The sequence below is a fragment of the Papaver somniferum genome, chromosome 1, assembly GCF_003573695.1.
Source record: "Papaver somniferum cultivar HN1 chromosome 1, ASM357369v1, whole genome shotgun sequence".
NCBI lineage: Eukaryota > Viridiplantae > Streptophyta > Magnoliopsida > Ranunculales > Papaveraceae > Papaver > Papaver somniferum.
The window spans coordinates 31,384,109-31,411,930 of record NC_039358.1 but is presented as its reverse complement, the minus strand read 5'-3'; the positions used below and the strand labels follow the sequence as shown (position 1 = coordinate 31,411,930).

At 36.5% G+C, this 27,822-nt stretch overlaps 1 long non-coding RNA gene and 4 other non-coding genes across 6 annotated transcripts; all 5 read right to left on the bottom strand.

The window, feature by feature from the left end:
• Positions 1-2,399: 2,399 nt before the first annotated feature.
• Positions 2,400-11,353, bottom strand: LOC113282413. 2 transcript variants are annotated; one of them, XR_003326907.1, is made up of 6 exons: positions 11,185-11,353; positions 8,849-10,568; positions 4,764-5,027; positions 4,072-4,348; positions 3,809-3,942; positions 2,400-2,958 (listed from the first exon to the last, which is right to left on the bottom strand). It is a non-coding gene; the product is annotated as an uncharacterized LOC113282413 (long non-coding RNA). The 2 variants fall into 2 exon arrangements; XR_003326915.1 differs by having other exon boundaries at positions 4,888-5,027.
• A 1,656-nt stretch (positions 11,354-13,009) lies between these two features.
• Positions 13,010-13,092, bottom strand: LOC113342153. The gene has a single exon (XR_003356454.1). It is a non-coding gene; the product is annotated as a small nucleolar RNA R11/Z151 (small nucleolar RNA).
• A 193-nt stretch (positions 13,093-13,285) lies between these two features.
• LOC113341165 lies at positions 13,286-13,413 on the bottom strand. The gene has a single exon (XR_003355806.1). It is a non-coding gene; the product is annotated as a small nucleolar RNA SNORD14 (small nucleolar RNA).
• Positions 13,414-13,551: 138 nt separating this feature from the next.
• On the bottom strand, positions 13,552-13,660 carry LOC113341930. The gene has a single exon (XR_003356235.1). It is a non-coding gene; the product is annotated as a small nucleolar RNA Z103 (small nucleolar RNA).
• A 231-nt stretch (positions 13,661-13,891) lies between these two features.
• LOC113342163 lies at positions 13,892-13,973 on the bottom strand. Its single transcript, XR_003356465.1, has one exon. It is a non-coding gene; the product is annotated as a small nucleolar RNA R11/Z151 (small nucleolar RNA).
• Positions 13,974-27,822: the final 13,849 nt, after the last annotated feature.

The following is a 27,822-nucleotide window of genomic DNA, read 5'->3' as shown; positions in this document are numbered from 1 at the left end:
ACACATGCCCAGTGCCCACATTTTAAGCCTTTAGCTAATTGTTCCGGTGTTTATCAAGGTATTATAAAGGTAAATGGTTTATAGTTATTAGTGTTCACTCTTCAGTAGTAAACTTGTAATCTTTATCATGCAAATACAAATACAAATCTAGAGGCTCCATCATCAAGAGGGATTTTGATGATTTAGTCAGTGATTTTAGGACATTTTTTGGTTCATTGATGATTCATCTCTAGCTATGATTAGCCTATTCTGCAAATACAAATCAACTTCAGCCAAATTTCGTTTTTCGTTTTTCGTTTTTTTTTTGGTCAATGTTTGTGTTGTAGTTAAACCCCAAATTTATTTGGATTTGAAGACCCTAATTACAATGTCCAATCAATTTATAACGATTTGGGATCCAGATTTAAAATGAAATCTGGGTTGGTAATAAAAGAAGTGGTTCCAGTTGCCAACAACAAGCAACACTAATGAATATAAGCATTTCTGCAAAGCCCCTGAAGGGATAATTAGATTTTAGTATTCAGGTTTTGACCAACACTAGGTTTTGGTCTAACATTTGTCCAACGTTAGGGCTTGGTACCTGGACTGGACGTTGACTCGGTTGAATACTAACTTCTGTTTAGAAAATATTAAAACAGTAAATTAAAAAAACAAATTACATCTTATTTACTGTAATAACCTTCATTTTTCTAATATTTACACAATTCACCTTCTCCCTAGCACCATCGTCTCAAGCACCTGCATATTACAACCCGAATGAGATTTATCGTGAAGCAACCCCACCAACACTTTCATGAGTTTCATCTCAAATCCACTGTCCATCACAAACTCATAGCATCAACGAACCCTGACTTCAATTTCTTCTCATCTAATTAGAACTTCAGATCAACCCATCTTCAATTCAATTTCAGACACAACTGCAACATTCAACTACACAGACAGCAGAAACCCATTCTTCTTCCTCTCATTAACATCTCATAGCACTACCAGTAGCAACTTCAAATCACCAAACCCCCTATAACTACCACCAACATTCCACAAATCTGTGTTGTTTAAGAACACATAACTCGACATACTCAGCACCACCATCACCTTTCTAGCTCACAATTCCATTCTAAATCAAACCCAATCTTCTATATTCCCTGTTAGATTCCAAATATCACTAGCACCTTGAGTGACCAGCATTAGCACCATCTGCAACTCAGGAATACCTCTAATTCTCAGATTGGTACTCCAACGGACCCTGACCACCAAACTTAGTCATAATCTTCAATCTCCCTGAATCAACCTAAAACCCATCAACATCTTCCATTTGATTTCTTGAATCAACTATTTCTTCTCTGAATTTCTTATCTTAGAAACATCATCTTCATCTCTTCAAACCCTAGCTCTGAAATTCTCAAATTCCCTTGAATTCAACATCGATTTCTTTTTTCAATCTCAATAAACACTTACATCAACCATATCTTGTAAACCCATACTAATTCACAATTAAAAACATCGATTAAGTCACTACCCCATCTCTCAGCAACATCTTCTCCTTTGTTTTCTGTCTCTGATTCGCATCTCAGCAACATCGAGTTCTTCATTCAGATCCATTTATTATCTCGTACTGATTTATCTGGTAGAGCTCTCAAATCATCAAATACATATGGCGATGATTTATGTGACTACTGTGAATTTGAGTTATTTGTTTACAAGAAATGATTATGATGATGGTGGAGGAAATTAGGGTTTGTGGATTTTCTGTGTGGAGTTTTAAACGAGGGGAAGAAGAAGAAGGCATAAATAGATTGTAAACTTAATAATGTATTCAAGCCATTGGATTCTAGATTTACTGTAGGGATACGATTGTAAACTTGGTATTTTTATTTTATTAAATTTATTTAAGTGTGGTCATAAACAGTCAACACGAGTCAACATCCAGTCCAGGTACCAAGCCCTAACGTTGGACAAATGTTAAACTAAAGCTTAGTGTTGGTCAAAACCCGAATATCAAACGCCAATTATCCCACCCCTAAAACATTTGAGCAATTTCGAGTCAATTTGAGTCATACATACAGTCTTGATTAGTAAAATCCGAAGCAAGTGGCAAGTATGGTACAGTGAGAATGAAGTTTATTACACTTCCATCTCAAGATTTTAGTTTTTGTATGTCAATGATCTAAAGAAAGCTGATTATTATTATTTTATTTTATTTGAAAATAAGCTGATTGAATTTTTCTTTGAACACTCTATTTTAGTGAGTCTTGATCTCCATGCGTTTCTCATGTCCATTCACTTCGTCAGTCCGAAGTTGTTGTATATAAATATATGGGGACGAGGATCTAACTTTTCCAAGTAACTTCGGAAATTGTCATGGAAAACAGACATCCATATTCATAATTATCAGTGACTTGGAGTCACATTTTTTCTCATTTTTAAAGAAGTGTGATTTTAGTTCGCAGGGGACAATGATTTGATTTTTTCTGATGCCCATAGTTCAGTCTCTTGTATAGTTGTATGCTTCTTCTTTTGTTTTCGCAATTTTTAGGGCCAATTACAAAATGATCCTACTTTTTATAATTCGTTTACAAAAAGGTCACATTTTTGTAATTGGTTTACAAAATGGTCATGTTCTGTGCGACATAACAGTTTGGGAAGAAAACGGTGTTATTTGTCTCCAAAATACCCTTCTCCCTAACTCAAGCTCCTTAACTGCAGTTAAACCATCAAAGCTGGCAACCAGACGTGTGCAATGCTGACACGTCAATGCGAAATTTGTAGTTGATGGTGTTGCCTATGAAGCTGATGCTGAAGCCTTTGTAACCGGAGACAATGTTGCACCAGATAGAGTTGATGAGCTCCTTTACCTCTGCTGCCCCTCCTACTTAAGCTCCTACTTGTGCTTGCACTACTGATTTGGAATCCAATGTCCCCGTAAGCACTGCCTTCTCCCGTTATAGCACGAACAGGATCCTGTACACAACAACATTCATCAATTTTGATTGTAGAAATATTACTGATCCGTTCCTAAAAATAAAAATTTGTCGCACACCAGTTAATGTCTAGTCCTAGCAGGATAAGAAACAAGCATACTACGATTAATTTCTCTATCGCCAACTTTAGTATAACAGCAAGAAACATGACACAGCTTTGTTTCTGTGGACAATAGCGCACTCATTCAGGTTGGAATAGAGATAGTACCATGAATCTCACATAGGAGTAATTTACCGTTATCATTATGATCTTCTGTTGGAAATAGATAATAAACTATCAAACCAAGTACATGATCAAGGGAGGAAAATGTAAATCTTTGGGCATACTTATTAAGTTAAGAAAATTTTGATAGTAAGCCTAAAATTGTTCTGCCATTAAGCAACATTTTTGTCAAAACCCCTTCAATTAATATAAAAAAGAGGCTTCAAATTCATTCAATGACAGTATTGGCAGTACATAGTTGCATAATCCTCTAACACCAATACCATGACATTTACTGTCTTAGAACTAACACCAAACACGTTGCATACATTTATAAAATCTAATTAATCCCCTGCTGTTTACTTCTTAAAACTAACAACAAACACCTAATAAAATCCAATTAATCCCCTACTGTTTACTTCTTAGAACTAACAACAAACACGTTGGATATGGTGGACTAAACGGACAATCCTGGTGGACGAAACTGAGAAAAAAGAAATTAGAAAACTATCTAACTATGTACTTGGTTAGATAGTTTTTTTGAACAAAGGCAATTTCAGAAGATTGAACTACATAATTCATGGTTTCAAAATGAAATAACAAATAGACTTGAGAATATCTGGCGTACCGCAAAAATAGGGAGAACTTGCGATAATTCACGAAAGGCTTGCTTCTCATATTGGCTCAAACATTTGCTGACCAAGTGTGTTATACTAGGGGTTCTTTCGAAACAATATGGCTTGCAAGCATTAAACCGCTAACCTGAGAAAAGAGCATGAAGAAATTTTAGAAATGTTGTGTATACCTCTGGATTCTGTTGAAACAAAGAATGTCCGCATCACAAAATAGCTAATTGAACCTATAAATACTCAGCAACAAGATAGAACTTACTCGTGGTACTGTTGTAGAGGTGAACTGCAGGTGATGATGCTATGCAGGTGATGGGTAATAGAGCCTAATCTCTCCATACAGCGCACCAACTCCATAGAAGAACAGCGACAAGCTAGGTTCTCTCCAACTAATTTTCCATCCAAATCTTCACCCCAAAGTCTTGGAATCTCGAACACAACAAACTTACTCAAACACACCACAAGATTTAAGAGAACTGAAGTTACACTGCGGCCTTAAACTTCAAAATGGATTACATTGCAATTTGCACAAATTGGTTCTGTTACAAAAAATGGAGCAAATGAGAAAGATGCATCGCCAGACATAAGAGGCAAATGTAATTTTGGTTCAAATCAAAAGCATGAGTAGCCAAATTTAGCATGAGGAAATGAGAAATATACATGATAGATACATCTAAAATCCAAGTTTTTAGGAATCAAAATGAAACTGGTAACTCAGAAATAACCATTTGTCGTATGAGTTCTTCTTAACCTGCAATTTCGAATCAGGGACAAACCCATTCTCCCAAACTTTTTTTTTGTAGCAAGAGATGATACATTAAGAGGAATTAGTTGAGTACATAAGTTTTGTCTCGACTAAGTTGAGATCTAATTTCAACAGGAGAGAAACCAGATCAAGCAACTGATAAAGCATTCTCTCTAGCTAGTTTAGAGAGGGATATGCGACCTTATTACCTTCTTTTGGAATGTAGGAACATTTCCAAAATCGAAATCTACCAAAAAAACTTTGAATATCTTTTACTAAATTGAGTAATTGCCAATCGATGGAAGTATTGTTATTGACTGCTTCCACAACAACCTTTGCATCAAGTTGAAAGTATACTTTCTCCAGCTTTAATCTTTCTGCCAAGTTTACAGCCTCCCACAAACCCATACATTCTGCTTGAGCTGCATTCCTTATCTCCATCAAGTAGATGCATTCTGCAGCCTGCTGTTCACCTGCAAAGTTACGACACATTAGTCCAATGCCTCAAGTATTGTTTAAATGTGAAAAAGAACCATCAATATTAATGGTCACAACATCAAGAGGAGGTGGTGTCCAGTGTATATTAGAACGACAAACCCTAGCTGGTGAGACGTGTTGTGTAGTATATTGTTCTAGGTGATCACTAATGTAACTACGAGCCCTTAGAATAGTCCTTTCTAGATTAGGATTAGAATTTTGGAAGGCTTTGTCACAGCGATCATACAATAAACACCATGCTATGATAGCTCTTCTACAGATTTCATTTATAGTTATTCTCTTAGCATGAAGGTCATCAAACCAGCTCTGCGTCCAAACTGAGAAGGGAATAGTGCCATCTGCAGACCAACCAGTAATGGAGAACCATACAGCTCGAGCCAGATTACACTCCATCAAAACATGAGATGGAGTTTCCTGCACCAATTCACAGAAGGGACAGACAGGAGAGATACCAGGAATTTTAGAATGCAGAATATCTCTTGTGGGAAGTAAAGTGGAGACAGCTTTCCATAAGAACTGTCTTATCCTGGGGAGTAATGGCAGTTTCCATGAAGATTTATAGATCTTGTACATCCTTGCACCCATCAATTCTGAATTGGATTGTTCTTCATACATTTTCCTGTAAGCGGATTTCACAGAAAAAACAACCATTTTTCTCCAAGAGCCAGATTAACCTGTCTTCGCATCTGTCATAAATCTGTATCTTCGTAATGAAGTTAACCATATTGGGATCAAATAGATCTTGCAGAGTGTCCAGGTTCCATGAACTGGTGTTGTGATTAAACAGTTCATGCACAAATTTGAAATTTCGATGAGACACTGATCCTTGTTTTAGAACTGGAGGATGAGGCAGGTCTTGAATCCATCTGTGCTGCCATATTAAGATCTTCTTCCCATCTCCCAGACACCAACAACTGTTAGCTTGGACGAACGGTAACTCAGAGCTCAGACTTCTCCAAGACCATGTTGTGTTGGTTTTCTTCTTTAGATTGAAGAGATCTCTATCCGGAATATATTTCGCTTGCAAAGATTTTGCCATCATTGATTCCGTGTCAGAACAAAGTTTCCAAGCAGACTTAGCAAGTAAAGCCCTGTTAAACACATGCATATCACGAAAGCCCAATCCCCCTTCCTCTTTAGGTTTTTGAACTCGTCTCCAGGTGATGATGTGGTTTCCCTTACATGTCTTCTTATTTCTCCAGAATTGTTGCTGTTTTGAGCTCATCTTTTTTTATTGTAACATTTGGAAGTATGAAACTGGTCATGTGGTGGATCGGTATTGCATTCTTGATCATTACTGATCTCGCTGCTTCCGACATATTACTTCCATTCCAGGTTGAGAACCTGTTATCCATTTTATCACAGAGAACTGAAAAAGGAATACGTTTTTTCCTACCAACAAAGAAGGGAAGACCAAGGTACTTCTCATCTGAAATATTCAAATATCTAACCTGCAGCTCACTACTAATAGATTGACAGTCTTCAGGCGAAAGATTTGAACTGAAGTATACTGCTGATTTATTAAAGTTTATCAGCTGCCCTGAGTATAGTGAAAATTGTTGAATAACATTCAGCAGATTGTGTACTTGAGCTTCATTAGCCCTGCAAAATAGGAGACAATCATCCGCAAACAGCAGGTGATTGATCTTTGGAGCTGAACGAGAAATTTTCATACATGTGAGTTGCCCAGTAGATTCACAGTAGGCTAGGTATCTTGAGAAGGACTCCATTGCCAGGATGAAAAGATAAGGTGATAACGGATCACCTTGTCTACTCCCACGAGTTGGTTTAAAAGCTGGTGTGGGGGAGCCATTCAGCATAACTTCAATATGAGTTGTAGAGATGCATTGACTTATTAATTGTCGAAATTTGTCTGAGAAACCAAATTGCTTGAGAATGTCTAGACGGAAGTTCCACTCTAGCCTGTGAAACGCCTTGGACATGTCCATTTTGAGCGCAAGATGGCCACTTACTCCTTTTTTCTTCATGGCTTGCACAATTTCCTGCACTAGACAAATGTTCTCAGAAATTAGCCTGCCAGGTACATACGCCGACTGCATTGGTGAGATAATTCTTGCTATGTGTTTCTTCATTCTCAGGGCAATAATCTTCGAGATGATCTTATACACTGTGTTACACAAAGCTATAGGACGAAAGTCTTCCGGCTTGGTTGCAATTTGGACTTTGGGGATCAAGGAAACTCTAGTGTTGTTAAGTTGCTGAAGTAGAAAGCCCGAGTGAAAAAAAGACTTAATCATCTTACAAACGTCCTCTTTCACCAACTGCCATTAAGTTTGGTAGAAACCCGGTGGGAAACCGTCCGGTCCATGTGACGTCCAAGGCTCCATAGTCATGAGTGCTTGATAGATTTCTTGATCTGTGGGAATAGTTTCTAGTTCCTCATTATCTTGTATTGAGATGCACTGTGGAATGTGCTTAAGAAAGCTTTGGCTGCTCGGAGGATTGGCAATAGTCATAATGTCTTGAAAATGCCGCTGTAGTAATTGAGAAAGAGAATCTCTATCATTACACCAAGTCCCATCTGGTGCCAAGAGTGCATCAATTCTATTACGACATCTTCTACGATTTATTCTGATGTGAAAATACCTTGAATTCAAGTCCATATCATTATAAAAGTGATCACGAGACTTCTGTCTGTTGGAGCTTGCTTGAACTTCATTTAATTGTCTGATCTTACTTTCTAGATTAATAACCGCTTCTGTGTTGGAACTCTCAACATCAGCATTTTGTAACTCATTCAATTCAGATTGAAGTTGTGTCAATTGCTTGTTGAAATCACCAAAAGTATTTTTACTCCATAAAGATAGTAGATGTCTTGTATTAGACAGCTTATTAGTAAGAACAAAAGCATTAGAACCAGAGAAATTAGTAGACCAAGCAGCTTTAATATTATCAGAAAAAGAACCATGTTTGAGCCAGTGCTCAAAAAACTTCCAATTTCTACCAGTAACCCTATATGTATTAGAAATATCAAGCATAATAGGGGTATGATCAGAACCATAATGCTGAAGGTGTTTTAGAACGGATTCAGGGTAAGCTCGGAGCCACTCACTGTTGCCCATAGCTTTGTCTAGTCTAGATTTATAGCGGCCTGTGCCATGTTTGTTACTAGTCCAAGTGTAAGGCTTGCCACTAAACCCTAAGTCTTAAGATCTGACTCCATGATAAGGTCGAGAACATCACCGGATGTTATGTTATTGCACCCAATATTTCTATCATTGGCAGGAAAGGTGATATTTAGATCACCAATGAGAACCCAAGGTCTAGTAATGGTCAAACTAAGATTCTTAATGAAAGCCAATTGAGCTTCTTTTTCATTGTTGTAGGGAGTACCATAAATGCAGGTTAAGTACCAATCCTCTCTACTAGGGTCATTTGTGATGCACATATGAAAAATTTTATCATCTTGATGAGTAATATTTAAGGAGAATCCATCCTTCCAAAGCAGAAGTATGCCTCCAGCTAAACCAACAGACGGCATAAAAGCTCTATTGGGCATTCCTAGAAAATTTGATAATCTAATAATTCTATTATCATTAATTTTAGTCTCACAAATGAAAATAATATCTGGATGATGTAAATTGTTAAGGTATAGGAGATGGTCTCTCGTATCTTTGCCTAAAAAACCTTGGCACTTCCAACTTATTATTTTCATATTGAAAAAGTCGTGGGAACTGTAATGAATGAGAGTGTAAGTGCAAGAGAAAACCGTATGAAAAACTTGCGGAAAAAGACAATGTCTAATAAATAAAAAAGGAAGTGAAGAATAGTATACCAGATCTTTTGGAGCAGCAGCAGCCTCATCCATCAACTGGGGGGACTCCTTAGCAGTATTCTCTCCCTCCTCTATTAGATCATGCTCCATTCCATCAAACTCAGTACATGATGGATTCTTAGCAGAATTTTGCTTATTATGAGTAGTCGACTCATTGTTTTCTGAGTACTCAATAGATTCAGCATCCTCATCTTCAGTGCTTCTAGACCTTTTAGTCCTTCTCGGTTCCTCGTGGCCATCTTCCTGAGCAGCTAATTGCTGTTTGCTAGCTTCACAAATTCTCTGAATTAAGAGATCCATATCTTCACATATTTCCACGTTATACGATGTAGACAAGTCATGTATGTAATTGATGTATTCCTCATTCGTATAACGGCGAACCTTCAGATCATGTGCCACAGTTGCACACTCTTCCTGATTGTGATCTATAGTCCAACAATGAGGACACAGGTTATGAGGTTGACGCTCCCAGTGGTACCTCACCCAAGTAACGCCTCCAGCTCTAGTATTCCACCAACCACCTCTAAAAAGAGGCTTACGTAGATCTATTTTAACCCTCGCAGATATCATACTTCCGTAAGTGGGACGACAATTCGGAGGATCAGTTGATATCTTAGGACCAAGTTCAACCAAAGCTTCATCAATTACTTGGACAGAATGATGTTCAAGTAATAAGTTTTTAAATTGGATAGTCCATTCACAATGAGTAAAATTTCAGTCCTTGAGAGGTATAGCGTCATCATATGGGAGAAGATTGAGATGAGACTTACATACAGTCCACGGATTCCTTTTGAGTACCGCTTCCATTTTCTCTTGTGTGTGAAACTTGAAGAGAAAAATGTTTCTGTCCAGAGCTCTGATTTCTCTGAACTTGTAAGGCTTCCAAAGTGACTTTAGTTCCTTCCTAACTAGATCTGTTTCCAAAGAATCTTCGTTGAAAACCTTTCCTATGAGAGTATGACCTCTTTCTTCCTTGGCTACAGAGAGAGCTTTCACGAAACCAACAAATTTTCTAAGTTTCATAGCCGAGATATTTCGTATGTTGGCATTCCGAAGTTGATTGGTAATGGAAGTGACAGGGTTTTTCGAAGATGAAGCCATTTTTTCCTTGCAGATAAACAGAGAATAGTATAACAAGAAAGAATGAGGATTCGACTTCCACTTTGTTTGGATAGATATAGGAGAAGTGACAACAGGGTTACCCAAGTTTGTTTCAGAAATATAAGGAAGATCTTTTAATCGCGGAAAGATAATAACAGCATGAACTGTTGGCAAATATTTGGCATTGAAAGAGAATATAGTTGACTTTGTATACGAGAGATTCGCAGTAACTCCCTTTGATTGACTGAGGAAGGTAGTAAATGCTCTAGAAAAATCATGTTGAAAGATCGCACAGCAACTGTCATGCCGCCAATCAAGGAAGTTCAAAATTTGAAAAATTCTTGGCTCCAAAGCTTTCAGAGAGTTGACTCGAGTTTGAAGAACAAGAATTACAAGTTGAGATCGAGACTCGGTAGAGACTTTGAAATCATAAAGATGATTTCTAGCAAAATACTGGGACATACTGGTTGAATCCATCATGGGAATGATGGTCTGCAAAACTGCCGAAGAAGACGAGATGCATACTGCTGGTGATAAAGATAATAGATGTGCAATGAGGAAGAGAATAATCCAGGTCCAATAATGGATGCCCCCCCATAGTACAGAGATGGATGAGGCCCTGCAAAAGTTTAGTTGCTCATTAGATGATGCATGATAAAAAATCAGGAACAAAGAACTTAAAATGAAAAAGAGCTAAAAACAAAAGGGAAAAATAGAAGAGGCAGAATAGAAAAGAAAACAACAAACTATAGCATAATCAACTATAGAGAATAGGAGATGCTTGCATAAGAATCAAAACAATCGCTAAAACAACATTAGAAGGTAGAAAGTGTAATCAAAATCAGATATCAAAAACCATCTGCCTGAGGAATTCTTTGGAGCTACACAGGTCTAAACTGCCATTCTCCCAAACTTACTCAAATACACAAACACCTTAAATTTTTATCATTCATCACCAAACTTGTAATCAACACAGCCCAAAATTAGGGTTTCAGAAAAAACAACTTACACAATTAATTACTAACACAACAAACAATTATAACAGTAACATTTAGTATAAATCCCTAATTTACAAAAATTAGGGTTTATGAATAAAATCCCTAAATTCAAAAAATTGGACTTTCTGAAAATAATTCGAAATGCACAATATGGGTTCAAGATTACCAACCTCATTATGTTTGTAAATATGTTAACGGTCTCTTGTAAAAAAACTAAGGTTTTCAACAATCAATTACCTGTTTCAACCCGTATCAGTCAATCAAATACCATGAGAGTGAAACAATACCGTAAACACCAACTATGTGAATAAAAACCACACTATTGATGATCAACCTCACTCGAAATCATTTCTTCTTCACTCAATCGACACTGTTGCACTTGCAGAAGGTTAGAGAAGAGAAATGGGGAAAGAGAAGACGGCAAATAATGAAGAAGATAACCTACCTATTAAAGGCAGATTTTCTTGTGACTAATCTTGTACGTCGAAATGATTCTCGAGATGTGATTATACGCGATCTATGGTACTAGATTTATTATAGTTAGGTTAAGGACAAATAGGTAAATGGAGCACCTGATTTAACTCTGAATTTGTGGGCCCTACATATTTAACGCTGCAACAAACAGAAATATGACTGTTTTGTAAATTGTTTGTAGCAGTGTGACTGTTTTGCTAATCGGGTGTTAATTCTGTGACTGTTTTATACATTTCCCCAATTTTTATTGAAAGCATATATAGCCTATTGCCCTGTACTATGTATAATTTGATTTCAAAAGTAAACACAGGAAAGACTTTCGAAGGTCTGATTGTTTAAAGTGCACAATACTCAGAATTCAATTTTTGTAAATATGGTAAAAAAAAAAAAGGGAAGACTATTACTAGCATCATATACACCACCAGGCTCCACCTTAGGGGCGATACCGACGGTAAACAAATCTGTATAATTGAGATTGTTGAATCACATTGCAATAGTGTTTTGAAATTAGATATGGGACTGTTAAGTATCAATTGATGAAACAATCAAACGTTATTTGGTGTCTACTTTTAGCTTTTAACTCATTTGTCGAAAATCAGTCATCGGATAGCAGAGTGAACACATATGCTTTGGACTTGTTTTGATTCGTACTCGTCATGGCATCAATCGTGAAAAGAGTAATTAATCCTGGTCATCTCTTTTTCTCCTTGGAAAGTTTCCATTTGTGGATTTATCAAGTTTCTTAAAAGAATCTTTAGATTCTTACAGATACAGCAAAAGCGAGAGAGATTTTCGGAAGGTATAGCAAAAGCGACGAACTACAACAGCATGGCGTATCTGCCATTCGGGTTTGGGCCTCGTGTTTGTGTTGGTTCAAGTTTCTCTATCACTGAAGCCCAGATTGTTCTTGTCATGATTCTCCAACGATACCACTTTACCACCCCAACCAACATGGACTTCAGCACCATCACAAAAGGGATTTCCCGTAGCAGCACCATCACAAGTTCACAACAGGATTTACCATAGCAGCACCATCACAACAGAGGAGAATGAATCTCATTCACCCCTGGAATCACCCTATAACAATCCTTGGCTATTTTAAATTTCACTTTCCTGCCAGCAATCCTAAGAAAGGACATAATCTGACAATCATAAGACTGGTTCCACATAGACCCCATGTATTCTAAAACTCCCTTCATTAATTTGTTCAAGGATTCTGGCCTTGATGTCAGGAGAAAAACCTTCCTACACCACCTTATTCCTCTGAAACCAAAGACCAACCTTCACAGAAAAAGCCGCAGTGAACACCACTTGCTTCACAATTAGACTTATGTTACGATATACATGGTCACCATTAAAACTATCACATCCTGACAGCAACTTGTTGCTCTTACCCCGAATAGGTAAACCACGTCATGGAATAGTCGGTCTTCTTTACCCCTCTAAAGGTGAAGCCGCTACAGGTTACCTCTAAAGCCAACTTGTTGCGACAAACATACGAACAACAAAATACTCAAAGAAGAAAAAACTTCCATAACTACCATAACGGTAGGTTTAAATTCTGAAAGAAGATCGTTCGAGCAGTTTTAGGCTTCTGTGTGTGTAACATTCAGATCGTACATAAATTCTCACTGAAATCCGCTAAGATATAAAATTTATCATCATTAGCCATTTGAATCTGATAATTTATATTGATAATCGATATATAAAGAACCAAACTAAAACAACAAATCCAAGTACGAATAGTCGTCACTCTAAATAGTAATATACCTATTTATGATAAAGCTGGATTATTTGTAAAGATAAAAAAGAAGCCAGTCCAGATAAAGAACATAGAAGAAAATAATAAAAAGAGTTCGCCAAATGTTTTAGACACCCAAGGAAGGAGGAATACAGCAACATTAGCTCTCAAGCCCGGCGAAAGGGGAAAGCTCTTAGTCGGCAACTGCGAATGTTCTTGAGAAACAAGCCTTAGATTTATCCTCATAAACATGGAACAACAGAGTCTATTCAACAAAACATAAATCACCTCTTTCAAATTCAGGTAAATGAAGCAAACATCATTGCCAAAAACAAATTCATTTTTATAATAAAGAAAAACAAGTTTTTCATAAAGAGAGGAGAGCAAAGATGGATCAGAATACTGGCTTGGAAAACCTCTTTTGCTGAAAAAGAGATTTGAACAAAAAGCACATTATAATCTTAGCCGATCAGCTGGGGAAAAAAATAATGAATCTGGTAGAGTTTAGCCAAAACAACAAAATAGAAAAACTGGGGAAATGTGGCTGTTATATTGACACAATAAGCTTTTGAAGAAACTAAGCACACTCCCGTGTGCTTCAACTCATCATCGCATCAAAATCTAGGTTGATTCCTTTTTCACAATCAACTGAAAAGTGAAAACCCCTTGGAAAAATAATCTTGAAATAGGATGATCCTGACAACAGAAACAACCCATAATGCAAGACCTAGGCTTCAGTGTGTGTGTAACATTCAGATCATCGATAAAATCTCACTGAAATCCGGTAAGATATAAAACTTACCACTAATCTAGATTATCGGTACTGGTGCATTTGTATGAAAAATACAAGTCGAAACGAGTAAGAAGTTATTATCATGAAGAGTGCAAATACTACATAGTATTTCACCTTACTAACTGGACTTGAAGCTACAAAAAAGAAAAAGAAATACAAAGAAAATGTGTCAGACATTCAAGGAGGAATAAACCAGCATTAGCTCTCAAGCCCAGCGAAAGGCGAACGCTCTTGGACGGCAACTGCAAAATTTCTTGGGAAACAACCCTTGGATTAATCATCATAAACAATAAAGTAAAGTTTTGGACAAAAGAAAAAATTATACAAAATCATTCCAAGCAAAAAAGAGAAAGATTATCAAGCTGAGGGAAAGAACAACAGCTATCCCATAGGCCAACTGAGGGAAAGACCAGCAACAGAAGATCAGAAAAGCCAAAAACAAAAGCTTTTTAAAGATTAAAAAATGCTTACGTGAAAAATGGAAAGATGGATCACAGTACTGGCTTGGAAAACCTCTTCTGTTGTGAAAGAGATTTAAACAAAGCGCACACTATATAATCTTGGTCGATCAGCTGGGGAAACCTAAAATTTTGAAATGATAATCTTCTAGAACAATTACAAATTTTATAGTGTTTTAAGGACAACTAAACAAGCTTCATCCCTTTAGATGATCAAGTTGTTTGGTCATCTACTCAATCTTTACAGGTGCGGAAAATTTCCCCATTGAGCAGAAGAGCAAAATTATTTTTCTTCAAGACGCGGAGTCAAGGAGAACTGATATCAACATTGACCAGATAATGAAGCCAAATTTCACCCTCAGACATAACCAGAGTATCAGATTTCATTACACTAAGTAAACTATACTATAGTTATACAATAAAAACTATAAGACTTCATATAACTATAACTTATTAGTTATTATGTCCACATCTATCTCAATATCATCTGTGTTTCTCGACTACCCCAAACTAAGTGTCAGGTCTTTTAATTATTCTTCATTCTTTCTTGTCACCCACAAAACTTCTTCACACTATCAAAAGTCAATGTGATTCCAATGCCACTACCCTAAACGAATTCTCATGAAATCCACTTCGACAGAATACTCTTTAATTTAACAAAAACACTTTCACCTATACAGACATGTTGTGTCTTTTTGCGTCCTTCAAGATACATCTGCTAGCATTCTACGGTAACATAATGTTCTAAATAGTAACCAGCAACAGTAAAAACAAAAGAGAAGCACACGCCTTGCCGAGGTTATATCGATCATATATGAAACCAGCTTTATCCAACCAAATTACTTGGATTAGCTTACAAATACATTATGAAGCTTAACAAAATTACAGCCTTTTGAGTATCTTCAAGGTTGGGCAAGGTAATGTACCACTAAATAGGTAAGATCAAATAAGTAAGCAAACCAATACTTTTAGCTCTAACTCATTCCCATTACCTATCACAAAATAGCAAGTAAAAAGAACTGTAACTAGTACGAGATCCCCGCATACTTATCACAAAGTAGAGTAAGCCCCTCTTCTCAAAATAACTGTCACCCACATTTTGAAGAACCTCAACCTAAGAAAACAACAAGATTACTAACTACATAACAGACATGAAGAACCACAAAAGTAACAACTCTACATAACTGACAGCAAACTTTCATCCTGATGTCTGTAATATAACAACACGAAACTGAAGTCAATTACAGCGATTACAAGTAGCCTTCAAACCATCTAATAATTAAAATTTTGCATCCGGGAAATTGTACCTTTAACTTAATATAAACCAATATTAATTTGCTTGTAGTTTGTAATACTTTGTATTGACCAGTGCTAGCATAAAGATTCAGTCATATTATACTCATTTCCATCATGCAAATTCTTCTTGAACAACACACCAAGGCCTATGATGCAACATTTAACATTGAGAGTGAGGGGAAATGACTTACATGCTTACAGACCAGTTGATTCAAATACAAAACCATCTCCTCCGTAGAAAAGCCCCTAATTCAGAAACACGAATGAATCAATCAAAATCAGTTTAGCTTGCAAAATTTTCGCATTCAAAGAATTGTAACAGCAGCCACCACTATTAATTCATACTTCAAGCACACAAAAATAGGATTTCAGATACAATCAAATAGGGATCAAAATTAACTTTCATCATGTAATGGCTATCACATATTAACTGATGAAAAACCCTAATTATGTTATCAACCTAATACTAATATTCTCTCATAACCAAAAAAGAAAATGAAAATTTTTGTTACCTAAGTAAATGCTTGTGGATCGTGAGGAAACTCCTTTGAAAAACTTCAATTGAGTGAAATTCATCATTTAATTAAACACCACCATCATTCTTGTTTGATGTTATATGAATAACATTTACAGAATAAAAAAAAAAGATGATGATAACATAAATTAGGGTTTTTTCTTTTAAAACTAACTGAAGAAGGTGAAACCATTGAGAAAAATAAGGGTATTGACTGATTAAGTTGTGAAAGTTTTCGTTCAACCAGCTCATGTGGGAGTTTACTAGAGTAGTTTATCGAAATTGAAACAGTTGATAATGGTTTTTTCTCTGGTGGTCGATCCGGAATCTCGACTGGGTATATGTCGCTTGAAATCGGAAGTACCAACTCCATAGACGGTTGGCATTCTGAGAGTAGGGTTTTAGGGTTTGGGTAAAGAGTTCGAACGAGAAACAGTTGGCTCCGGTTTAGAGGTGATATAATATGAAGAACAATGTTATATGGGCACCCGAAAAATACCAGTTTGGGTGCCACGAGGGAAAATTGATTTTGACTCTTCTTCCATTTCAGAAATGATTTTTGACTCATACTTCTTCTATTTGTAGAAAAAAAAAAAGAAAATGATACTTTCACTTTTTTTACTTTGAGCTATTTTTGAGCAAAAGCCAAGAGTGAAATTAATTTGATGCACTAATAGTTTTCTCCTGTCTCTTATTTTGCGCTTTTTCGGGAAAGAAGAACTTTTCAATTTCATGATACAAAGTTATAATTAACCAGACTCGAACTAGATTTTGGTTCGATTTCGAGTCTAAAATTGGACTTGGTTAGCAATGTTGGTACTCGACGGGTAGACTCGTTAGCAAACGATAGACTTTTGAGTCCTAAGAGCGGTTCCTATGGACTCAACAAATTTGTAGTTTGTTCATTTTGCTCCCACCATGGACTCAACAAACATGAAAAACGGATGGGCAAACTAACAAATTTGAGGGTTTGTTGAGTGAGGCAGTAGAACAAACGCACGCTTGATGAAAAATCGGGCGGTTAAACCAAACACGATGGCGTGTGATCCAGAAACGCTGGCGCGATCCAAAACCGCCAGTTTTTCCTTCACACGCCAGTGTCTGAAGTGAATCCTCCAGTGTGTGATTCGAAACCGCCGACGGTTACTTTCCAATCTCGTCATCCAATGGATATTATTCCTTTTGTTTCCCTATAAATTCACCTCATCTTCAAACTCAAAACTCACACCTTCTTCATCTCTACCTCAAAATTTCACAATTTCATACCATCTCAATACTCAGTTTTCCTTCATTTCAAACACAACTACTCATATCAACTCAATCTACCAGAAAAAAACTCTATAAATTCCATTTCTAACAAATATGGCATCCTCATCGCAACGATCACAACAATAAACACAACAAGAAACACAATAATCACAACCAAGAAACGTTAGAATTCGTGGTATCAAGTATACGATGGATGAAGACGATTCAATTTGTAGGAATTATGTATTATTTACATTAGATCAAATCAATGGTATTTATCAAGAAAATAATACTTTTATGGAAATATTTTACAAAAAATTTGTGAAGAAACCTGCAACATCAATTATCGTGTGATGAAGGGTTGTCTCATCGTTTTCACACAATTTCAACATCCGTTAGTGAATACCTAACTTTGATCATGCAAATGTGGCACAACAAAAAAAGTGATGAAGGTGAACCGGAATTCGAACGAAGATGTCGGGAAGAGTGGCAAAGATCCAACAGAACGAGTTTCCAACATGAAACTTGTTTCACCATTTTGAGGATGCTTAACAAGTTTAATTCATACTCGCTGGAATGTAATCAAGTGCCTGCAAGTAGGGATGGCCATGGGATGGGTATGCCAACCCCAGTCACTGCCCCGTTCGTAAAAAAGTACCCATACCCGTCATGTTACCTATATAAATTGGGGCGGGGCGGGTATGGGAAATACTCGTATGGGGCAGATTTCCATGGGTTACCCGTAACACGGTGTTAATACATAAATTTATTTATAATCAAAACTTAAATATGATTCAAACAAAAATAACATAAGAATAATGCATTCTAAAAACTTAAACTCAGAAACTCATCTTAATATGAACAAAAGAATCTTTAAATGACTTATTAGTTTTTCTACTTTTTCCTTTCTCATTCTATCTTTATCCATGTTAACCATTTCATTATCTGTATCGTTTTAACTATTTTAACTTTTAGAGAATGTGTGTGATCACAACAAAGAAGCAAAGTGATGAATATACATGAATGATCAAGATTATAATAAATGAAAGAAAGCTCGACTAAGTGGTAGAAGTATAAAAATTTGATGCAAATTCTTGCATAAAAGTTTAAACCCTCATAATGTGAAAGCTACGGGACGGGTATGGGGAGGGGACCTTGAATCCCGTCCCCACCCCATTGTTGTATCTTAGGTTTCAGGTATTACCCATACCCGATATCATCCCATTTGTGCGGAAAAACCCTACCCAAATGGTACGGGTACTCAGGAGGATGGGTTGAGTGGGCAAATGGCCATCCCTACCTGCAAGATTACCACATGGTCCAACCTCGCAAGATTTTCCAGTATGGTGGGTATGCTTCCTCACCTGAAGGAACTGGATCTCCATATACCGGGCCTCCAAATAGTCAGGAACAACACAACTCCAATCTAGACGTTAACACCAACGTCAAGAGAAGAAGAGGCGAGGGTCAGAAAGCCGGAAAAGCAGCGAGAGACGCAGCTCAACGAGCATTATTAGAATGAGGTTCAGACGAGTTTAACTATGCTGAGCACAAGGAATTCGAGATGAAAGTAGAAGAAGATAGACCAGTGACCGTGGGATTGCTATCAAGCAACTTCGAAAAAGTCGTCTTTCGCGAGGACAACATTACAGGGATCTTAAGATAAACAAGCTACTCTCCTTGAACACTTCAACAATATATACACGACAACTTGTTGTATTGAATAAGAAAATGGACATGGCGGAGCAACAAGTTCCTCAACAAACTGGCCAGTATGAGAATGTGGAAGAAGACGAAAATGAATACCGTCTTGATAACTGATTTTAATTCTTTTTTAGTAGTTAATTTTAATTTAAATGTAATCATTTAGTTAAAATTACTCTTAATATAATTTCCATAATTTTAATTTTAAGTTTAGTCGTTTAGTTAAAACCAAACAACTTTAAATTAAATAACACATTAATTAAAATAAACAACACTAAATTGAAAAATAACATCTATCTGTCTCGCCCCCGCGCATCGTTTGTTACTCCTTTTAAATCCCAAAGGTGCTTAGTTAGATCTTCTCTTAGTTGTCCATAGAGTTCACGGTTTTGGATTCTGTCAGTGGCAGGTCTATATTCTCTTGCCGGACGCCCATGCTACACCACAAACCTCGGCCTCAAATCTTCATCTGGAAAACTAGTATGGGTTGGTTCACGTCTGGTTTCTTCAATGACCATGTTATGAAGAATAATGCAAGTCAGTATAATTTTGTTCATTTCTTGAAGATCAAAAAAGCGTGTCGGCCCAGATATGATGGCAAACTTCCTTTTCAGTATGTTAAAGTACTTCTTATCCTTCGAATGTCGTCGGTCCAAACCTGTCTGACTATAATCTTGAACCATAGTTGACCATTCTGGATAGATGTCGTCTGCTAGATAATAAACCTGAGTGTATGCATGACCGTTTATGGTGAAATTACAGTGCGGCGCGATCCCATGCTTAAGATCTTCAAACAATGGTGACTTATACAAAACGTTGAGATCGTTATTTGAACCCGGGAGTCCAAAAAAAGCATGCCAAAACCAACAATCATAAGTAGCTGAAGCTTCCAAAATTACAGTTGGTTTTGGATAGTGACCCTTATATTCACCTTCCCATTCAACCGGACACGCATACCACGTTCAGTGCATGCAATCAATACTACCTAGCATTCCTGGAAACCCCTCGCATTGTTTTCTGCAGTTATTCTTTGAACGTCTTCCTGAGTAGGCTTTCTTAAAAAGGTTGGATCAAAATACTCGACTATTGTTTCTCAAAAAAATTTGAGATACCTAAAGGTGGTTGTTTCCCAATACAGATTTAATCATCTGTGGAATCCGCTGGTACCCCGTAACATAGTATACGGAGGGCCGCAATGACCTTTTGTTCGGGACTAAATCCTCGTACATGTCGTGTATCATATGATAATTAAATAAAAGTTGTACCTGACAAAGCTCGACAATAATCCTTTGCGTCAATTTGCGGCCCATATGGCTCTTCGTTGAAAATCCTCATCTGAATAGACACAACCATGATTTAAATAATCATGCATCATCTTGTCGTGGTAAAAATGTCGATCTCGCAACGTCCATCTTCTAGTCATAACTTCATATGGCTCTAAAGGCTTTGGTATGATCCCGGTTTGTAATTGCAACATAAAATTTCGCCTCCTTCTATCTTGAATTGCATCTGCATCCATTTGACGCAAAAATCCATACACATTTCTTCCTCTTCTTCATACAACATTTCATCCATCTCCATATCTTCCTCAGAAGAACCAAAATCAGGATGCATGGTTGAAAATCGAAAGCAATTGAAACTCAGAAAAGATTGATCAAATGAAAGATTGTTATGAATTTGTGAGATCAAACTCGAGCTGTATTTATGGAGGTAGAAACTAGTCGTTTCGATGACCGTTTAAAACTAGCCGTTCGCGGTCTAGGTTCACCCGCCAGCGGTTTTACAAGGCACGCCAGCGTTTATTCTTCACACGCCAACGACTTCACTTCGTCATGGCGCTTAACGATCAACCACCCATTTCTTTCTCTATAGTGCAGAATCACGTTTGACTATCCACCTGGCTCAAGAAATATTTTTTTTCGTACATTTTCATAGGAATTTCCCTAACGGGTATTACGCGGGTACCTAAATATTTGTTATTTTTTTGTTAATTTTACCCATAATTTGATTAGTTTTTGGTTGGAATTTTTTCTTTTTTTTTTTCATTTTTCTCTTAGGTTGAAATCTATAATTAGAACACTTACGTAAATATAACAATAACTTAATGTAGAAAGTTATTAAAGTCAAGTCAACATAAAGAAGTAAAAGACATATTGCAAAAATTGTAATCAATTTTTAGAGACCTGACGGGTATTTACGCTTTTTATCGATTCCGGATCCAATAAATTAGGACCCCAACCCGCCTTTTTTATCGGTTCCAGGTCCACAAATAGCCTAGGTAACTACTGAATTCAATTTTATGGCCACCATCAGAATCCACCTCATCACCCATTGGTCCTCCTCTGGGGGCACGTTGTAATCATCTTCTGCCATGACAAAAGCTGTGTAGGTACGTGCATCTCAGTTAGGAATTTGAGCTTATTTTGGAAAATATTAGCTAAACCTAACAGGATAGGCTACATGTGTTACACCTCTTTTCTATTATATGAAAAGAAAACAAACATGAACTCATTGATGCATGTAACTTGAGGCTAAAACATCACTGCAACACACAAAATATCCTCATGAATATTGTGTTATCCACAAAGAGAAAGGTATCGGTTAAACGGTATTATATAACTTTTTGTTACAAAAGCCAAGAGTACTAAAACACCACATAATGATTATCCATTTTTAGCTTGAAGATGATAGTCAAATTGGCCAACTAGCAACATGGTATCATTAAAAGTGGCAACTTAAAATGCAGAAGTTACAGGCTCGCCAAGTAACAAAGACTCAAATGATTAAATCTTGAGAAGCCTTATATATATATATGATTGACACAACATCGTCCTTCAAAGTAGAGTTATATCTAAATAACACCCAAACAATAACAAAAACCCGACAAAACAATTAGCATCGTTAAGTTTTGTAAAACCTAACTAACTAGTAAAGCTTAACTAAGTAACATGAAAGAAGATCCTTACCTAAATCTTATAATAGTTCATGCATGTAACTTAAGCCTAAAACAGTATTGTTGTAACAAAATAAAATCACCTCGCATCGTCATTAACTTGTTCTTTGATACAGCCGAATAAAAACCCTAGTCATGCTTTAACTAGTAAACCTATAAGATCTAACATCTGATTCCATGAGATCGAACAAAAAATATAACATCAGTTTAATATTCATTCGATAATGGGTTGTATAAATAATACCAATAACAAAGATCGAGTCTGAAAAGGTAGGTTCCTTGTAAAGATTAGAGATAGTAAAAATAGAATAAAAACCCTAATCATGCTTTAACTAGTAAACATATAAGAAGTAATATAATAAAAACCCTAATCATGCTTTAACTAGTAAACCTATAAGATCTAACATCTGATTCCATGAGATCGAATAAAAAATCTAACATCAATTTAATATTCGGTTATAGAAATAATACCAACAACAAAGAACGAGTCTGAAGAGGTAGGTTCCTTGTAAAGATTAGAGATAGTAGCAGAATTATGATTTCAAAGAGAGAATGAATCGAGTAATAAAAACTAAAAAAGTAGATCGAACTCATCTTTCTTTTTCTTATTGAAGTTTAACCAAACCATCAAGCGGGAATTGATTTTCCTTTTGAAATCATCCCGCCCAGTAAAATTCATTTTCATCGCACGCCAAACAAAAGATTTTTGGTGTTTTTCTTTTTTTATTTCCAAATTTTTGATGTTTGACCAATATGGTTAGTTTCCTTTATTTTATGAGAGAATATATCGTAGACAATTATGATAAAAAATTTTCCCAAAATTTTCGAAATTTAGTTTCCTATCTCTAACCAACTCGAGAAAAGGCCATAGAAAAAAATTACTTTCCTATTTCGAATAATATTTTCCTTAAAATTTTTAATCTGGGTTGTATCCTGTATTATTCTTGGTTTAGGGAGGAAACGTATGAATTATTAATGGCACCTATGTAGGAAACGTATTTTTCTAATCATACAGTATTTTTTTTTAATAGGAAAGAATAAATATATTGATAAGCAAGCTTACATATTGTTTTATCCTGTTGAATCAGAAGATTGATCCATACAGACAGACTATTAAACCAACAAAAGAAAATTGTTTGAGTTCTTGCATACTTTGCTATAGAGTCTGCAATATGATTTGCATCCCTATGGGCATAAGTGCAAACCCAAGAATCAAAATAACTTAATATAACTAATGCATCATGGATTAAATTATATGTTTTCCATCTAACTGTTGTTGCCTTCCCATTCACAGCTGCTATAACATTCTGACAATCTCCTTCCAAGTGAATTTTTCGCCATCCCTTACTGTGAGCCGATTGTACTGCTTCTAGGAGAGAATGCGCTTCAGCTTGCTCTGGATCAATGGCTAGAGATGCACCTCCTCGCAGTCGATGGCTGTTTCCTGCAGAATCTCTACAAATCAGTCCCCATCCTGATAATACAGTTTTATCAATATAGGAAGCATCAAAATTCAATTTGTATATATCATCTATAGGAGCCTTCCAGTTCTTATCAATTATTCTCAAAGCACTGTTGCTACTAGTTTGCATACTTTTAGCCCTTTTCCAGTCCTCAATCTGCCTGACAATATTGTTTATAACAATGTTACTGTTAAATGGCTTGTTTTCAAAAACTGTATCACATCTAGCCTTCCAGGTTAGCCACAAAATGAAACTGGCACTCTCATACAGACTAAAATCCTTGGGCATACCATTGTTTGCCTTTAGAAGAAACCACTTATCCAATTTTGTAAGTCTAGACCCTGGAGGATAGTAGATAATATAGAGTCTACTGAATCCCATATATGTCTGACATGATGACAATCAAAGAACAGATGTTGAATAGTTTCAGGGTTACCACTACAAATAGCACATCTACTATCTTTATGTTTAGTGAACCTAGCAAGTCTATGTTTAGTAGTAATGCAACCATGTAGGAATTTCCATATAAAATACTGAATTCTGGGAGGTAGCTTATATCTCCAAAAGGATTTCCAGCAGATGTCTAAGTTGTTCTTAGTTGGCTTAGTAGCTAAGTTTTCATTCAAGATGGCATTGTAAGCAGATTTTATAGTAAACATTCCATTGCTGGAAGGCTCCCATCTCAGCTTATCTTTACCTGCAATAGGAATTCTTATGTCAGTAATCCTTTTAACAGTATCTTCATCAAACAAAGCATTCAAAATATCAGAATTCCAAGACTTAGAGTCTTGGTCAATGAGCTGATTCACAGTTTTCATATTAAAAGAGCTAAAATGACTATCTGGAGGTCTGTGCATATTTGGAATCCAAGTATCTTTCCAAATTTGCACAGAAGTACCATCACCTATCTCCCATATGTAGTGTCTTTTAATTATATTCAAACCTGTGCATATGCCTTGCCAAATCCAAGACCCCTGTTTGTTCACAATATCAGTTAAAGGATTAACAACATGAAAATATTTTTCCTTCATAATAACAGCCCATGGTTCATCTGGATTGGTAATCAATCATACAGTAAGCTACTAAAGATAAATAAACTAAACCCATCCATTTTCATGTTCATCATTTCCAGAAAACAAAAAATTCAGCGTGAATCATTCATCACATAAATGTCAACCTATCTATCAGCGTAAAAACATGCATCTAGTGCAGTACTTAAAAAATACGTAAACTAAAAGTTCACACATCAAAAACCCTGTTTAAAAAAGCAAAGAACTTGTTAGATGAGCATTTATCCAAAAATCATCAGTTTTTCTTCAACTTTTTTGATGGTGGTGTCTCTGCATGCAATGGATCAGGTTGTGACATTCTCGACGTGCCAAACCTTGTCTTCCTCTGGTGCGCAGCTGAAAGTTGCAATGCCTTCTGCACAGTTGGTACATATAACCTTCTCTGCGCCTTTTTAGTCTTCTGAGAAATCTTTTCAGAGGCTGCATGACTCCCCGAATGTGGATTGACTGCTAGGTGCTCCTCATTCAGTTTTTCACTGTCCAATTTCTTCTCAGAATCTAAAACTGGTTCTGGTTGCTCATGAGGTTTTCCATGCTGTGGAGTTTCCTGCAGCAAGAGAGATTAAATGTATATATATATATATTCTAAATCCAAGGCGAATTCGTCTGTCATGTGAATTCTCAACAAGAGACAGACAAAAGTCATTTTTCCAACAATGTAATAAAGCCAACTTCACTGAAGGCCGCGGCATTTTTCACAGCTGACGCCCATAATAAAATCCGTAACCAAATATCAATTTTCAAATTTACACTGGCATTCATGTTCCATTTAGGTGTTAATATATTTCTATCTCGTACTTATTCTTTAATCAAACTGAATACACGATTTATGTAAAACTATTTATATACTTGATTAACAAAGCAAAAGAGCTAAGAAACTAACCTTGTCATCAGAGATGGAACATTATCTTTCGGCCATGCCACAAAACCATCTTTAGCTTCCCCTAATAACTTAAACTCACCACTTGGTTCGGTTAACACGAACGATGGAACTATAACCTCCTGAATATTGACAGCATAACAGTTACTAGGAAGATCTTGTCCATGTATTTTCTGGTTAGGCACCATAGGTAAAATACTGCCTCTAGCAACGACGTTTCCCCTAGATCCATTCCAAAAGTCGTATTTTGCTTTCTGCGGAGATACGCATATGAACATCATATAAAAAGAAGATGCTAGAATTAGCAATATAGATTTACGAAGAAAAAAAAATCAAAAAAAACATACTCCATTAGATGTCTTATCCAGATGTTCTGCCGTAGATGTGCACGACTTCTCTAGAGATATTGAAGGATTTGGTTGGGAATTACTGGTAGAGTTCTGCATAAGATTAGGAGACTGCTTCTTAGATCCATCAGAAGGGTTGCTACGTGAAGGAGACTTCCGCAGAGAAGTAGTTGGTTGTGAATTACTGGTAGGGTTCTGCATAAGATTAAAAGAGTTATTAGTTACTTTTGAAAGTTACACATGTTTCTATTTTTCTAGGTTCTCTAATTTACACTTGGATCGGTGATTCATATAATTGATAGACTGGTTTATGTATATTCGACTTACAAATCAAACAAGCCAAGCAACTAACCTTCTTAGCAGGCTCGGTAAACTGAACACCATACTTTGGCCAAGGAATCGCTTTTCCAAAAGTTTGCCCTAATGTTTCCATACCAGCAAATCGTACGGGTAGACAGAAATTCGGTTTTATTACTTCATCAATCAGGATTTTGTGGCAATCAACCTCCAACCCATCCTTTCCATGTAATTGTTGTTTTCCTGTTAACAGAAAAGCTCTACCTCTAGCAAGGACGTTTGCCTTAGACAGCTCGTCAAAAAGGTTGCACCTTCTACCCTGCGGAAATATATGGCATATGAACATCTTCAAGCGAAAACTTCAAAACAAATTGAGATTTAAAATGCATGTAAAAATAAAACAGATACCGGAGAAACTGCTTTAGTTGTCGTGATCTCAGATTGGCTCCGACTAGGTGGATCTTTTGATGTCACATCCAGAGTATGTTTCCCCGAATTTTGTTGACTTACCTGCAGCAGTAGAGTAATATTCCATATTCGGGTGACAAATATGCCAAATTCCACCGTGAATGCGAAGACACGGATGAATAGGTAACAAATATACAAGGTTCTCCAAAATACACCCTAGCATCCGTGATTCATATAGTAGTTGATAGCATATTTCAGACTCATATGGTCTTAAGATCATGTAACTGGTTTAAAACACATACCTTCGGAACTTTTTCAGATATTGCGATACGAGATTGGCTTCCGTTGAGTAGATCCGGTGATTTCACAGCCTCAGAATGTTTTGGTTGACTTACCTGCATCAGAAAATTGAAATGAAAGTTGTACCTTGTTTTTGCAGTGAAACCATTTAAGCAAAATGCACAACTGACTCACAATCAAATAGCTAACCACATATCTCGTTCTATAAGGTTCTCTAAAATATACACTAACGTCCGTGATTCATATAGCTGATAACATATTCGTCTCTTATATCAAACAAGATATATATATAAAACTGGTTTGTGTAAAAACATATCCAATGAGTTAATAAAGCAAACAAGCATAGCAACCAACCTTTTGATCCAAGATGGTTTGATTTGATGGCCAACAAATTTCAGCATCACCAACATCTTTTAAAGTTTTTATCCCAGAAGATGTGCCAAAGGGTAATTTGATGGTTTCATTTAGTACTTCACTAACCATGACGCTATAGCATGTAACCTCACCCGTCATTCCTGACTTCATTTTATAAGATACCTTCTTTGAAGAGTAAGCTCTACCAATGGCAACAATGTTGTCCTTTTCTCCAAACCAAAGTTTGCATCATGTGCCCTGCAGAAACACAAGGCGCATGAGAGATAGTAAATGGAAGATTCAAAATTTAAACGCGTTGGAAAACCATACATCAATGGTAACTTTTTCAGATGGCACATTCTGAGATTCCCCAGTGGATGAAGGAGACGAAGACTTCTTTTTTGATACTAAAGACGGCTGGGATTCAGTAGAAACGGTCGGCGTTTTAGTACAAGGAGAGACCCGCTTCGCGGACCCTTTGGTGCTTTCAGATGACTTCTGCGGACCGGATTTCCCATGTTTTTTTTGAAGTTGCTTAACTGATTCTGGACCTATGTTATTCTTAGATCGATTGG